A 14,630-nucleotide genomic window follows, 5' to 3' on the forward strand; every position below is an offset into this window, starting at 1 on the left:
TCTGTTTGAATTCCTGTGTGTTAGTCTTCTCTAGAGAAACAGAGAACCCTGTGTGTGTGTGTGTGTGTGTGTGTGTGTGTGTGTAGAGACAGAGAGAAAGAGAGAGGGAGAGAGAGATCTCAGAAAATATTTTCTTTAAAATGACAGTAGGTTTTGGAATTTTTTTCATTGAAGAAAGGAAGAGAGCTTGTAACTCATTTGGTTGTCTGTGAGTCTCTGACTTCAACTTTTAAGTCAATTTTAAGGGCAGTGCAAGACACTCCTTAGATAAAAAATGTATATGTCTTGCTCATCACAAAGTAAACAGACATAATTATGATTACTTGAGCTGTTTATATCAGAGAAAAAGTATAAGAACAATCTCTTTACATGCATTCATTTTTCTTAGCCATCTAAATCCCAAATGTGTAAATCATTCCTTCTCTGAATACTGTGTGTATTTCTTCTCTGTATGAGTAAACACTATTTGTCATGGAAATTACTGCTTTTATCAGGTGCCCAAGAAAGCAGTGTAACATTAAAATTATGTGTTTTGTTTTTGGTTTTGCTCCTGGGGGTTTTCATCAGCCTGGGTCCAGTCAGGAGAAAGAAGTCACACCACAACTTGAAACAGGCAAAGTTTAAAAGTTTAATACAAGAATTGTTATCTGTAAACAGGGAATTGGCATAATGACAGGTTGGCTAGCAAGAAATAAAGAGAACTGTAAAAGATATAGAAATAACAGATATAAGGAGTAGTTTAGATAGAGCACCCAAGGGAAAGCCCCCCTGTTTCCCAGGACTGAGATCCAGGCCTTACTGGAAACTCGCACGCCTTACTGAGGAGTCTATGCAAGGAGGTGCCTCACCAGGAGCACTCCACCACAAAACTGCCAGAGGGGGTTGTTTCAGGGAACTGCTGGTAGCTGTGTGCTGCTGGCCACTGCTCTACAGTAGTTGAGTACAGGGGAGGCCCTGTCAGCTGAGGGCTGGACCTTGGAGAGGCTGTCCATGCTGTAGAAGCTGGGAACTGGGGGAAGTCTCATTTGCTGAGCAGCTGGATCCTGAAGAGCTTGCCAAGTAAACACAATGGAATTAGAAACAGGACTCTCTTCCTACAGTGGCTCTCTAGCTCCCTCTACTGAGAAAGCTTGACATCCCGTCAGCTGCAAAGGAAAAATATTTAAAGGGCCCAGATCCATTTTTACAGAAAAGACATGAAGTATGAATTTGAGCTAAGCCAAAAAATTGACAACTGAAGAATTATATTTTTGATCTACTAAGGCTTTCATTAAGGCCATGAATTTAACACCAATAGAATAGTGTCTTAACGGAGAGCTACATCATAATAGTGAAGTTCATTCTATGTATAATCTGATGGACATTGAATACTGATTGATTTACAGGTATGAATATAGCATATTCTGCTTGAGAAGAATATGTATTTCAGATGTTTTTATGTATTGGTGCCCATTTTAAAGTTTATTTGTTCAATAGCACTTGTTATAATATGCTATTTGTATAATCAATTTATATTTTTAATAAAAACTGACTTTAAAAAATTCCATATATGTTCTGGCTGGTGTAGCTCAGTGGATTGAGCGCGGGCCTGCAAACCAAAGGACTGAGGTTTGATTCCTAGTCAGGGCACATGCCTGGGTTGCAGGCCAATTCCCAGGAGGGGACGCACAGAGGCAACCATACATTGATATTTCTCTCCCTCCCCTCTAAAAATAAATTTTAAAAAATGTTAAAAAAAAACATTAAAAAATTCCATATAGTGCCCTGGCCAGTGTGTAGGTTCAATTTTTGGTACACACCTGGGCTGTGGTCTGATCCCTGGTCTGGCCACATGCGATCACTGGTCTGGGCATGGGAGACAGCCACTCAGTGTTTCCCTCTCACACTGATGTTTCTCTCTCTATTTTCCATTCTCTCTAAAAGTATTGAAAGAAATGTCCATGAGTGAGGATAAAATAATTATAAAAAATTAAAAATAAATTGCATATAGTGAAATGCACAGATCTTAAGCATACAATTCAAAGAGTTTTCATAAATTTATACACTCATTTAAATACCACTTCAATCACAATGCAGAACATTTCCATGACACCCCTGCCAAGTTCTCTTGTAACCCCTTCTATGAATCCCCATCCCTTTCTATAGCCAATCACTGTTCTGATATCTATCACCATAGATTACTTTAGCCTGTTTTAAAGTGCCATATACATTGAACCATGTAAGTCTGGCCTCTTTCACTTAGCATAATATCTGTTAATTTACCATGTTTTGCAAGTACAGGAGTATGTTCTGTCTTGTTGCTGAGTAGTGTTCCCTTCTATGAATGTATGGCAATCTGTTGACTATTTGAATCATTTCTAGTTTAGGGTTATTATGAAAAAAAAGCTCCTCTAAACACTTTTACACAAGTCTCTTTGTAGACATATGTTTTCATTTCTCATGAGAAAATACTTAAGAAGGGAACTGCTGAATCACAGGGCAGATGTTTCAAAATTTTTGTGAAAAACTACCAGACTGTTTCCAAAAAAGTTCTCATTATTCCACACTTCGAATGCTTTGAATGTGTGAAGATGAGGTGTCCAGTCAGTAGCTTCACATCTTCACCAACATTTGGTATTGTCAGTTTTTAATTTAAGCCATTCTAGTGGGTGCGCAATAGCATCTCATTGTGATTTTAATCTGCATTTCCCTGATGGCTAATGATTTTGAATACATTCACTCAGTTTTTACAGAGTTTGCAAGGAGAGGCCCCACTACTGGCATCTTTAATCCCTTTATATTCTCATAGGCAGTCCTGTCAAATTTCTGAATGACGGTATGGCAGTGCACCATTCAGGCTGAATTTATATTAGAATATTATTGTATTGTGTATATCAAGCATCTGCAATTAGCCCAGGGTTGTTGGATTAAAGGTGAAAGCAGGTGGTTTCAGAACTGGAACTATGAAGCCTGTTGCTCTCAGGAGTACCTGGAACCCTTTTTCACGGTCAGTGTCTAAGGACCCCTCTGTTGACTTCTACAGTTTTCTTTCTAGAAGGACTTTGGCAAACTCACTTTTCTATTATACCAAATAATTAAACAACTGCCTTGGAAGTTGTATCCTAGGCTGATTTCTGCCACTTTGCTTGAAGCTGTTCAAAGACCTTTTCAGAAATACAGAACTGGGAAGACCTTCCTGCATCCCCCATTTGTACAATTCACTTTTCCTTTCATACACCATCGCTGTCCAGCAGTTTTTGTGATTCACTGGTGAGTGCTGCTCTGCAGAGTAAGTTAATTAGCTGTCTTCTCTGCCTGGAGTAGCAGATGACACAAACCAAAGAACCCATATATTAGACAAAAAGCAAAACTAAATTAAGTAAATTGTTCAGGTGTGAAGAGATGATGGTCTTAATTGGGCAATTCTCAAATATGTCTTAAATACTGAAAGAAAGCCTGAATGGCTGAGTAGCTCAGTTGGTTAGAGTATAATCCTGATATGCCAAGGTTGCAGGTTCAATTTGATGTTTCTCTTTCTTTCTAAAAATCAATTTTTTAAATTTTATTTTAACTGTTGTTCGAGTACAGTTTTCTGTCTTTTACTCCCATCCCAACCCACCGAACCATCCCTTCCCACCCAGCCCCTTCTCATTTGCATGCCTCCTAGTTTTTGTCCATGTGTCCTTTATATTTTTTCCTGTAATTCCTACCCCTTTTCCCCTGAAATTCCCTCCCCTCTCCTCTCTGGTCACTGTCAGCCTGTTCTCTATTTCAGTGTCTCTGGTTATATTTTGCTTGCTTGTTTGTTTCATTTAGGTTCCTGTTAAAGGTGAGATCATATGGTATTTATCTTTCACTGCCTGGCTTATTTCACTTAACATAATGTCTTCCAGTTCCATCCATGCTGTTGCAAAGGGTAGAAGCTCCTTCCTTCTCTCTGCTGCATAGAATTCCATTGTGTAAATGTACCATAGTTTTTGGATCCATTCATTTACTGATGGGCACTTAGGTTGCTTCCAGAACTTGGCTATTGTAAATTGTGTTGCTAGGAACATTGGGGTGCATAGGTTCTTTTGGATTGGTGTTTCAGGGTTCTTGGGATATAATCCTAGCAGTGGAATTGCTGAGTCAAAAGGCATGTTCATTTTTAGTTTTCTGAGAAAATTCCATACTATTTTTCATAGTGGTTGTACCACTCTGCAATCCCTTCAACAGTGTACTAGGGTCCCTTTTTCTCCACATCCTCTTCAACACTTGTTTGTTGCTTTGTTTATGATGGCCATTCTGACTAGTGTGAAGTGGTATCTCATTGTGGTTCTAATTTGCATCTCTCTGATAGCTAGCGATATTGAGCATCTTTTCATGTGTCTCTGGATCCTCTGTATGTCCTCCTTGGAGAAGTGTTTGTTCAAGTCCTTTGTCCACTTTTTAATGGGGTTGCTTGTCTTCTTAGAGTGGAGTCATGTAAGTGCTTTATATATAAATATCAATTTTTTAAAAAAGGAGAAATACCAAAAGAGCAGAGGAAGAAGAGAGAAAACCACACAGGAGTATGTCAATTAATGATCTCTGACCTCAGATTCTTCATATCAAATATCAGAGGAGCTGTCTAAGGTTCCTTTAAGTTTGTAAGCATATGATTCTACCTTATCCACAATCTGTGTCCACTCCCACTTGTCCACCTTAGGTAGGCCCACTCTCATTTCTCCCCAGGAATATTCCAACCTCCTATTTTGTAGCCAGACTGATTTCTAAAACACGTCTGCTAAAGACACTCTCTGGCTTTAAATCTCTCAATAATTTAAAAACTCTATTAAAAACAAAACAAAACAACAACAAAACTCCATTAATCCTGATGTAAAGTCTGAAGGATTTCACGAATTGACCGGCTTCATCTTGACCTTTAACTTTCACCTCTTGCCACTGCTCCTCACACTCCAAACCTCCCTACACTCATCTCCTCTCACTTCTTTAAAGGTAGCAATGCTGGATTGTATATCCCACCTTTATGTGGCCATTGAAACCACATATTTTATTGAGTGCCTATTGTATCCCAAGAATTGTTTTAGCACAAGGAATAAAGCAATAACCACACGGGAAAAACTCCTACCCTCCCAGAGCCACTTCTAATGACTGGAAAGCAATTCCTCAGAGCACCCCTTGACTCAGTAACTTGTCCTACAGATTCTTGCTGAGATGTCACATCCTCCTAGGAGTGCTCCTCTTACTGCCCTCTCTCCCTCATTTCACCCTCTCCAGGGTACACCCTCTATTTCCTGTCATTCAGCATTTGCTGTGCTGTGTGACATGGTTGTCTTTGCAACCCACTAGAGTACAGTATCAGTGGGAGTATGAACACGCTGCCCTTGTTCATCATTCCCCCACAAGGCCTGGCACATGGCAAGTTCTAAAGAAATATTTGTTGCAAAAAAAGATACATTAAACTTGTTTGTTACAAATCAATGACTACCTGCTTGAAAAGGAATCATGTAAAATGGAAAAATGCTACATCTAAATCTGTAATAGGACAACAGAGGCTCACAATTTACGTATTTTCTTAGACATACCAAAGAAAGGGGTACACTGTGATTAGTGTAAGGTTTAGCAGCAACTAAGGAGAGGTTAGCTGGGCAGCTCTGAGTCTGAAGTTTGGGGAAAAGCTCTTGTAACAAGGGTGTAAGAATAGAGATCTCTCCACCAATTCCCCAAGATGAAGTTGATAGTATGAAGACTTCTTCACCACCTAATCTTAGTAAAGCACACAGAAGTAAAAGGTGAATACATTTATCTATGTGAAAAATGAATTATGCCACGAATTAATTGCACTTATGACAGATCATGTACACAGAATCACATTGCGGTAAGCGCAATGATGCCTTGTCCAACGCTACCCGAAAGATGTCCTGATCTAATCCCCAGAATCTGTGATTACATAACCTCACGTGGTACAGGAGAATTAAGGTTGCAGATGGAGGTAAGGTTGTTAATCAGCTCACTATAAATAGGGAGATTATCCTGGACAATCTGGGTGGGCCCAATATAATCATAAGGGATCTTAAAAGTGGAATTGGGAGGCAGAAGAGGGTCAGAGACGGAGACGTGACATTGGAAACAGGGTCAAAGAGACGCTATGTTGTTAGCTTTGAAGATGGTGGAAGGGAACATGAACCAAGGAAAGTGGGTAGATTCTGGATGCTGGGAAAAGCAAGAAAATGGATTTTCTCCAGAACCTCCAAAAGGAACACAGATCTGCCAATACCTCGATTTTGGTCCAGTGAGACCTATATTAGACTTTTTACCTTATATTCCTGACATAACTGTAAGATAATAATTGTATGCTGTTTTAAACCACTAAGCATGTGGCAATTTGTTAAAGTAAAAAAGCTGGTATATATCCTTTTCCCATAAAGCACATCTCCTTTCTAGTAAAGCACCCGAAAAGAGTTGAGCTCCACAGAATGATTGATACTTGATCACTATTGTGATGAACAAATTGTAGAATATGCTTTAGAGCTGTGAATGGCTTGGAGTCCCCTGGTTTTCCCCATCTCCCATAGCCCCTTCCCTGCCTCCTACCATCACATGCATGCAAACAGAAAAATACCAACAGCCACCTGACTCAGAAAATGCGGCCTGCCACAAATATGTCTAAGATTCCTCTTTAGCAATAGCATCTAAAGAGATGACTTTCTCCTTCTTATAACCTAGACCCTGACAGACACCTCTTTGGTGGTGGCTTCTATCTTCCTTTTAGTCAGTCTGATATTCTTCTAAACCAGTTTATTCTTACATAGAAGTGTTGAAGGAGGTGGGGAAAGGATTGCAGATATTGTGACGTCTCAGGGTCAACATTCTTCCTCTTGGAATTGCCTCTATTCATGTTCATGAGAAGAAGGACACGTACAAGCTAAAACCAAAACAACAACAGAAAGAGGTCCAGTGACAGCAGTCGAGTGCTGGGAAGAGTGTAGGAGTGGTTTTGTCATCCATATCATGATGTACTGCAGCACTTCATTACCAATCCCTCCAGTTTTATTTTCCAGTCCTGTGGCCCTGCTCCTCTCCTCGATTTTTTGACTGCTCACCTCTTTCTTATCCTTTTCATGCTGTCACCTCTGGAAAGATGGCTCTGAAACCACCAGTCTTTACTTCTCTCCTTAACCACAGCCTCCTCAGATGTGGGCTGCCGGTTCTGTCCTGGCTGTGTGGAATCCCCTTGAATGCAGCAGAGGCTGTGCTACATGTCCCCTTTCCTCAATTCAACTCCCTTTGGCCTAGTTGCCCTCCTTTCTGCTAAGGAGACAGTGGCTTTCCCAGCCCCTGGTACTTGGTGTGCCAGTGGTAGGTCAAGTCTTTTTATTTCCCCACTCTCCTTATGCTGCAGTGGTGACAGTTTATTTATTCTTTGCCAAATATGCTTTTTATTCTCTCATCTGTGTCTTTTCTTTAGCTCTCCATCTACCTAGAATGCCCTTCTCCCACATGAACTGTAATGGGCCAAGAGAAGTTCATAATGTATATATTATCTTAGACATACCAAAGAAAGAGAAGTACAATGATTGTTTAAGACTTAGGAGCAGCAAAGAATTTGCCCAGGTAGCTGAGTCTTAAAGTTGGGGAAAATACTTCTGGGAACAAGAATATAAGAGTTCTCTACACTAATTCCTTAGGATGAAGTGTGGTTAGCATGGTGATGTCTTCACTGGTAAACCAAAGCACACAGAAGTAAAAGGTGAACACATTTGCTTATTAAGTATATACCTTTGCCTATGAAAACCTCTCCCAGTTATAAACATGACATTAGAGAGTGATTTCCTTGAGGTGGCTGTGGGAGGGGTAGAGGACACGACTGGGGGATGGAGCATCGGTGGCATTAATAATACAGTCCTGGCCTTATCCTTGTTTTACTTTCCACAGTTTCAGTTGCAGTCCAAAAAAATAAAATGGAAAATTCCAGAAATAAACCATTCATAAGCTTTAAGTTTTGCGCAATTCTGAGTAGCATGATGAAATCTCATACCATCCAGCTCCATTCTACTGCAGACTTGAATCATCTCTTTGTCCAGCATATCTATGCTGTATACACATTGCATACATTCCCTTTCCCTTCTCCTGACTCTCCACCCCCTTGTCAGCTAGCTAGTAGATGCCTCTGTTATCAGATTAACTAATTTATTTTATAGTTAGTTATTATTGTTAATCTCTTACTGTGTCTAATTTGCGAATTAAACTTTATCATAGGTATGTGTGTGTAGGAAAAAAACATAATATATATACGGTTCAACGGTGTCCACAGTTTCAGGTATCCACTGGGGATCTTGGAACAGAATCCCCACAGATAAGGGGTCTACTGTATTCATTTTCTAAATATAGGTGGTGGGGTCACAAGTTTTATTACACTATTTTCTATTTTAAACACATACACACACAATCTTTCCTTATGCTTCCAGTATTATTTGAAATACCTGGTGCAAGCATATATTTTTCTCTACACTAATTTTTCACAAAGCAAAGTTACACAGGCTTTTCACATGTATATTTTGCATTCCTTAAGCCCAGTTAATGAGGGTGATTTTTCACCTAATCTTGACACAGCAGATGGCAGTGTAGGTCCTCTTTCTCAAACAATTATAACATACAGACGTGTTTGCAGATAAAATAAGTGTAGCCAAAAAATTGTGGTTTTAAATAGTCAACATAGAAAAGGTAAAATTATAATATCATTACTCTGTTCCTTGGGATTTAGAGACATATTTTCTAATCACTTTAAATTCATTAAAATAATTCATTAATAAAATGAAAGCAAATTCTTAAGCTGAAATAGGAATCATTACCTCCAAAGAGATACTGAGCAACCCTATTCTCACAGGACTTGAGTAATTGTCTGGTACTTCCAGTTTGAGTTTGGTGAATAGACCCTCTTGCATAAAATTACTTAAGAATATTCATGTTTTGTTACCATGGTGTAAGATTACATTTTTTTGCATGGCTTAAAAAAATTAAACGGAGAGTTAAATGAAATTGAGTTTTATTTTAAAACTGCAGATAGGAGCTTTTGCAAGTACATTTTGTTTGCATCCCCCCACCCCCATTTCCCAGATTCTTTTGAACCTGATGCTTTCCTCCCAGTAGCAAAAACTAGAGAGGCAGTCCAGCAAGATGTAGAAGAGTATGAGGGCTAATTCAACAGGACCAGATTCAAATTCCTTCTCACTGCCTGTGACGGAAGTTAATTGGCCTCTGTGTTTCAGTTTCCTTCCTTGTAAAATGGAGATAATAATAGAATTTAGCATTTAGGGTTATTGTTATAATATATTCACAATATTACCAGAGATGAGTGTTCTTGAGGACTGCCAGGCTCCACGCTCACTGTTACTCTCCTGCATATATTCTCTTTTGTCTCCCCTTTTACAGAATGTGTAAAAACACGCATCGCCTGACATCTTTCTTTCCCCGCCTTTGGAGCAATATGTCTCCCGTATGCTGCCCTTCATTAGGCCATGATTGTTTTTCTTTCTCTCTTCTCATTCTCTCTCCTATTCTGAAACTCCGCTTCACTCTCATTTTGCTCAGCAGTGTTCATCTTCATTTGCTCCTAATCCCCAAAGAAATTAGTGACAGACCTTGTTTGTTCCTTCCCTGCTGGGGACACAGCCATCTTCTCTTTAGGTCCACCCACCTTTCCCCAGGAAAGGTTCAAGAGAACTGAGAACTCCTTGCTTCAGCTAGAATTGACCAGATGGGCTCTTCTCTCAATGTTAGAAATATTTGAAAATGGGCCACTTTTGAAAGGTGGTTGAAAGAATTAAATCATTGTAGAATTTTCATTCTGTTGGAGAGAATGTTGTGATAGTTTAATTTTGTATATTTTTTGAAAATTTTGTTAATTTTTCTACAACACGAACTATATCACAGAAAAAATTACCTAACTTTACAAAGAATCACTGGATATAAACAAAAATTTTAATAATGATATTCTTTTTGAACACACAACTACAAAACAACCAGTTAATTTTTTCACTAGTAATATGCTGAAATAAGCTTCCATTTATTGGATATTTATTATATATTAGACATATTATGAAGTATGACCTTAATTTATTCATAAAAAAGACAAACCCAACTTAGAATTATCTTCGTATTACAGATGATAAAACTGAGGCTTAGAGAAGTTACATGACTTCAGTAAGGTCAGTCAGCAAGTAAGGGTAAAGCTAAATTAGTCTAACTCTGGAGCATAATCTCAAAATTACTATTTTTTAATTTTTGAGATGTAATTGATGTATAAATTATTTTAGTTTCAGGTGTACAACATAATGATTCTACATATGTACATATTACAAAATGATTACTGTAATAAGTCTAGTTCACACCTGTTACCACACATAGTTACAATTACTTATGTGTAATTTTATGATCTCCTGTTTTAGCAACTTTCAAATATGCAATACAGTATTATTAACTATAATCACTATGCTACATATTATATCCCCAGGACTTATTTATTTTATAGCTGGAAGCTTGTACATTTTGACCACCTTTACTCATTTTGCTCAGTGTTTACTGTTCTCTGCTAACTAGTCTGTGTAAGGAAAATGTTCCTGGTAAAGTTGTCCAGTTAGCTTCTGAACCAAATCCATAGGTTCATCTTTTTTTTTTTTTATCCTCGCCTGAGAATATGTGTATCAATTTTAGAAAGAAAGAAAGGGAGAGAGAGAGAGAAACTTAGACCGTTTGCCTCCCATACATGTCCTGACTGCAGATTGAACCCACAATCTTTTGGTGTATGGGATGATGCTCCAACCAACTGAGCCACCTGGTCAGGATCACAGGTTCATCTTTTTAAAACTGGTTTCACCTGGCTGGTGTGGCTCAGTGGACTGAGTGCCAGACTCTGCAGCAAAGGGTTGCTGATACGCTGATACGATTCCCAATCAGGGCACATGCCTGAGTTGTAGGCCAGGTTCTCAGTAGAGGGCACATGAGAGGCAGCCACACGTTGACATTTCTCTCCCTTTCTTTCTCCCTCTCTTCCCCCTCTCTAAAAATAAATAAATAAAATAAAAAAAACAAAATTAAAAACTAGTTTTCAATTGTCAAGGAGTTTATTCATACGTGAATTTATTAGGCATCTATCATATAAAAGTCATCCTTTTTCTCCTTTTTCCTTCTTGCCCCTAAGGAATCCACCTATGAACTCTATTCACCTAATCTCAGAAATGTGTCTCAAGTGAATCCAGTTCTCTCTTTTTTTCCCCCCTTCACCCTATTTCATGCTAATATCATCCCTGTTCCCTGGGTGGTGGTAACAGCATTCTAACTTATTCTGATCTGTAAATATGATATACTTTTCTACATTTATTAACTGCCTCTTTCACCCCCATGTTAAATCCATGAGGACAAGGACACTGTCTTGCTGAACCTTGTATCTCCAGGACAGAGATAGTGCCTGGACATGGTGAAGAGCTCACTAAATAGTTACTGGTTGGTTGAATTTAACAATGGGTGTGTAAAGAAAGTACATCCTGCCCTGGCTGATGTGGCTCAGTGGAATGAGCACTGGAGTGTGAATCAAAGTGTTCCCAGTTCAATTCTCAATCAGGGCACATGCCTGGGTTGCAGGCCAGGTCTCCAGTAGAGGGTGCATGAGAGGCAACTACACATTGATGTTTCTCTCCTTCTTTTTCTCCCTCCCTTCCCCTCTCTCAAAATAAATAAATGAAATATTAAAGAAATAAACTGCATTCTTTACCCTCTTAGAATGTTCTATATATTAGTGGAAACAGACACATAAGCAAACATATAATCTAGAGTGCTAAGTGCTGTAAAAGGGATATACACAATATTTAGTTCATAGTGGTGCAGTAAGGCAGGGAAGCGATTCTATACTTGGTGGCAAAAGTATACCCATGAAAGATCTTCTAGTTTAAAGAAGAGTTTACCAGGTGGAAGATGAGAAAAAATATTCCAGGTAGAAGAAACAATGTGTGCAAAAACAGGGAGGCAGGTGCTGATTACTGGGTTGGAGGAGATGAGTATAAATATCTCAAATTGGTCAGAGCCAATGGAACATATGGGGAAATGGCTGGGGTACGGATGGTAGAGGGATAGGAAGGGGCTTTATCAGGAATGCATAAAATATGCCATGCCAAGCAATTCACACTTTATTCTACAAATAATTGGGATGCTATAAACAAACCTGAAGCAGAAGAATAAGAGATTAATATTTTAGGAAAAAATAAGACTAGTGAAATGAGAAGAATAGATTGCAAAAGTTTGAGATAAGCTGATCTATTAGATTTCATTGCAAGACTTCCTTTTCTGGTCAGTATGAAATAACAAGCCTGGCTTTACCCTCCTGACTGAAACAAAGACCAATGATATTTATAAAATGATGGCTTGAAAAGCAGTGGACATCAGACAACAAAGGACAGAGATCCCTGTGAAACAGGAAACAAACGAGTTGAGCCCTATGACTGGTTGCTCCAGGTTGTGACCTTGAGAAAGCTTCCAGACTGTGCAGCAGGGAGGGGAACCAGGCTGGGCTCAGAGGACTCCCTGACTGAGAAGACAGAACTAAGATTCTGGGGATTTTTGAAAAGCTGAGTTCCTAGAACATGGAGGAGAGAGCTAGCAGAGAGGGAGAGCCTGGAGATCAGCAGAGACTCCCTCCCCCTCCAGTATTCATCAGAGTGCTGACTGATCAGCACAGGAGTGATGCTGGGGAAAGAGCCATTCTAAGGATTAGAGAGAGCAGGACCTAATACTCATGCAGTACCTTTTCCCACCAACTGGACTAGAAGAAATAATAATTCGTGCATTGAGCAGGTCAAGCAAGAAGGTTTTGTCTCAGTACTGTAGAATAATTATCCCTACACTGAATACTGCTTGAGACCTGCCTAATTTATTAAAAAAAAACTAGACCTGAAGGCATAAAACTGTTTCATGTTACATAACTGCATGCCAGAGCAAAGCTCAATAAGGCTTATAGAAATATAAAAATACTCAGTATGCAACAGGTAAAATTTACAATGGCTGGCATCCAAGTAAAGATTTCCAGACATGCAAAGAAGTAGGAAAACATGGTCCATAGTAAGAGGAATAATCAATCCATTGAAACTGACTGGGAACCCACACAAATATCAGAATTAGCAAAAGAATGGCATTAAAAGTTATTATAATTATTGCCTATATTTAAAAAATGAAGTAGAGATGCAGAAGATATTTTTTAAAGACCAGAATTAAACTACCAATGAAAAATACGACCTGGATTTTCTGACCATTGGATGAGAGTGTGGAGGCAGAAAGGGAGAAGGAGATTGGGTGGCATGTACTGCTTTAACAAGAACAAGAAATAAGGAAGGAAAGGTGTGACTGGGATGGGGGGGAAATTGAATTTAGGGTTTATCAGTTTTGAGGTACTTACTCCATGTTAGAACTCTGAGGAACTCCAATATTTAAGGTGCCAACAGAAAAAAAAGAAAAACCTGTAAAATGATTGAAAAAGTGTGGTCCTGGAGGGAGAGGAAGAGCAGGGGTAAGAGACTTCCTGAAAACCAAGACAGCCCAAAGTTCAAGGAGGAAATGGTTGGCATGAATACTACTGCAGAGATTAAGTAGGAGAAAAGCTGAGAAGTGGTCAAAGTGGCTCCTGGACCTGGCTGGTTAGGAGATGATCTCGCCTATGTGATGGAAGGGACCCTATCCGTTTGCTTACTGCTGTATACCCAGTGCATATTTCACAGTTTCTGGAACCAATTGAGTGGTCAAACCCATCTGATGATTGGATGAATGAATTCAATAAAAAGCTATGGTATACCCTTCTTTTTGTGATCAGAATTATAGCAATTTAGTGGGATCAGAAGTGTAGAAACTAGACCACAGTGAATTTGGTGAAGACTGGAAGTAAAGAAAAAGGCCACAGGAAGATGCAGGATCAAGAAACCTTTTATTTGGTGGGCAGAGGGCAATGAAACAAAAGCTGACAGCCTATCTCCACAGGGCCTCACACATTCCAGTTGACTACCAACCATACCTCCAAGGGCTTGTTCTCCTGTGTAATCACCCGAAGATTAAAATTCCAGAACAGGTCTGATTGATTTGCCTCAAGGCATGTGGTCACAATCCGATGGTTTTCTGAATATGTAACTTATTTATTTATTTTTAAATTTGTAGCAGTACTTAGTGTCCAACAGAAGCTACCCCATCTGTTAAACAATATCTCAACTGCAAAGCTTCTCTTGGTGTTGGTGAATCGATAATGACACAGGACAGCCACTGTGACTGTGACAACAGTGCCCAGGAACTATCAAAGGAGAATTGCACATGAACAGCAGGTTCTCAACCAGTCATGACTCAGCTTCCTCTGCAGTATGTTTTTTCTGCAAATTTGATGTGCTCTAGGGTAATGAAAATGTAGCTTTAATCACCCCCATTCACTTTTAGTAAAGTTGGCTGGACTTGAAGAAGGATGGCTCTAGGAAAATAATCTAGTATGTTTTTCTTTTCTTTCTTTCCATCTTCAGTGAGTACTTTATGCATTTGCTATGTGCTAGGCATTCATTAGAAGAAAGAGATATAGGCAATAAGGAGCTAAACCAGGCATAGGTTCTGCTTCCCTGGAGGGTAGGACTGAGGGCAGGCCTGAGATG

The 14,630-nt window shown here is 39.2% G+C and overlaps 1 non-coding gene across 1 annotated transcript; it reads right to left on the bottom strand.

Annotated features, from left to right (window-relative positions):
- Positions 1–14,146: 14,146 nt before the first annotated feature.
- Positions 14,147–14,401, bottom strand: LOC119039382 (small Cajal body-specific RNA 13). The gene has a single exon (XR_005080601.2). It is a non-coding gene; the product is annotated as a small Cajal body-specific RNA 13 (non-coding RNA).
- Positions 14,402–14,630: the final 229 nt, after the last annotated feature.

This window comes from Artibeus jamaicensis, unplaced genomic scaffold, assembly GCF_021234435.1.
Source record: "Artibeus jamaicensis isolate MK-2021 breed Jamaican fruit bat unplaced genomic scaffold, CSHL_Jam_final contig_519, whole genome shotgun sequence".
NCBI lineage: Eukaryota > Metazoa > Chordata > Mammalia > Chiroptera > Phyllostomidae > Artibeus > Artibeus jamaicensis.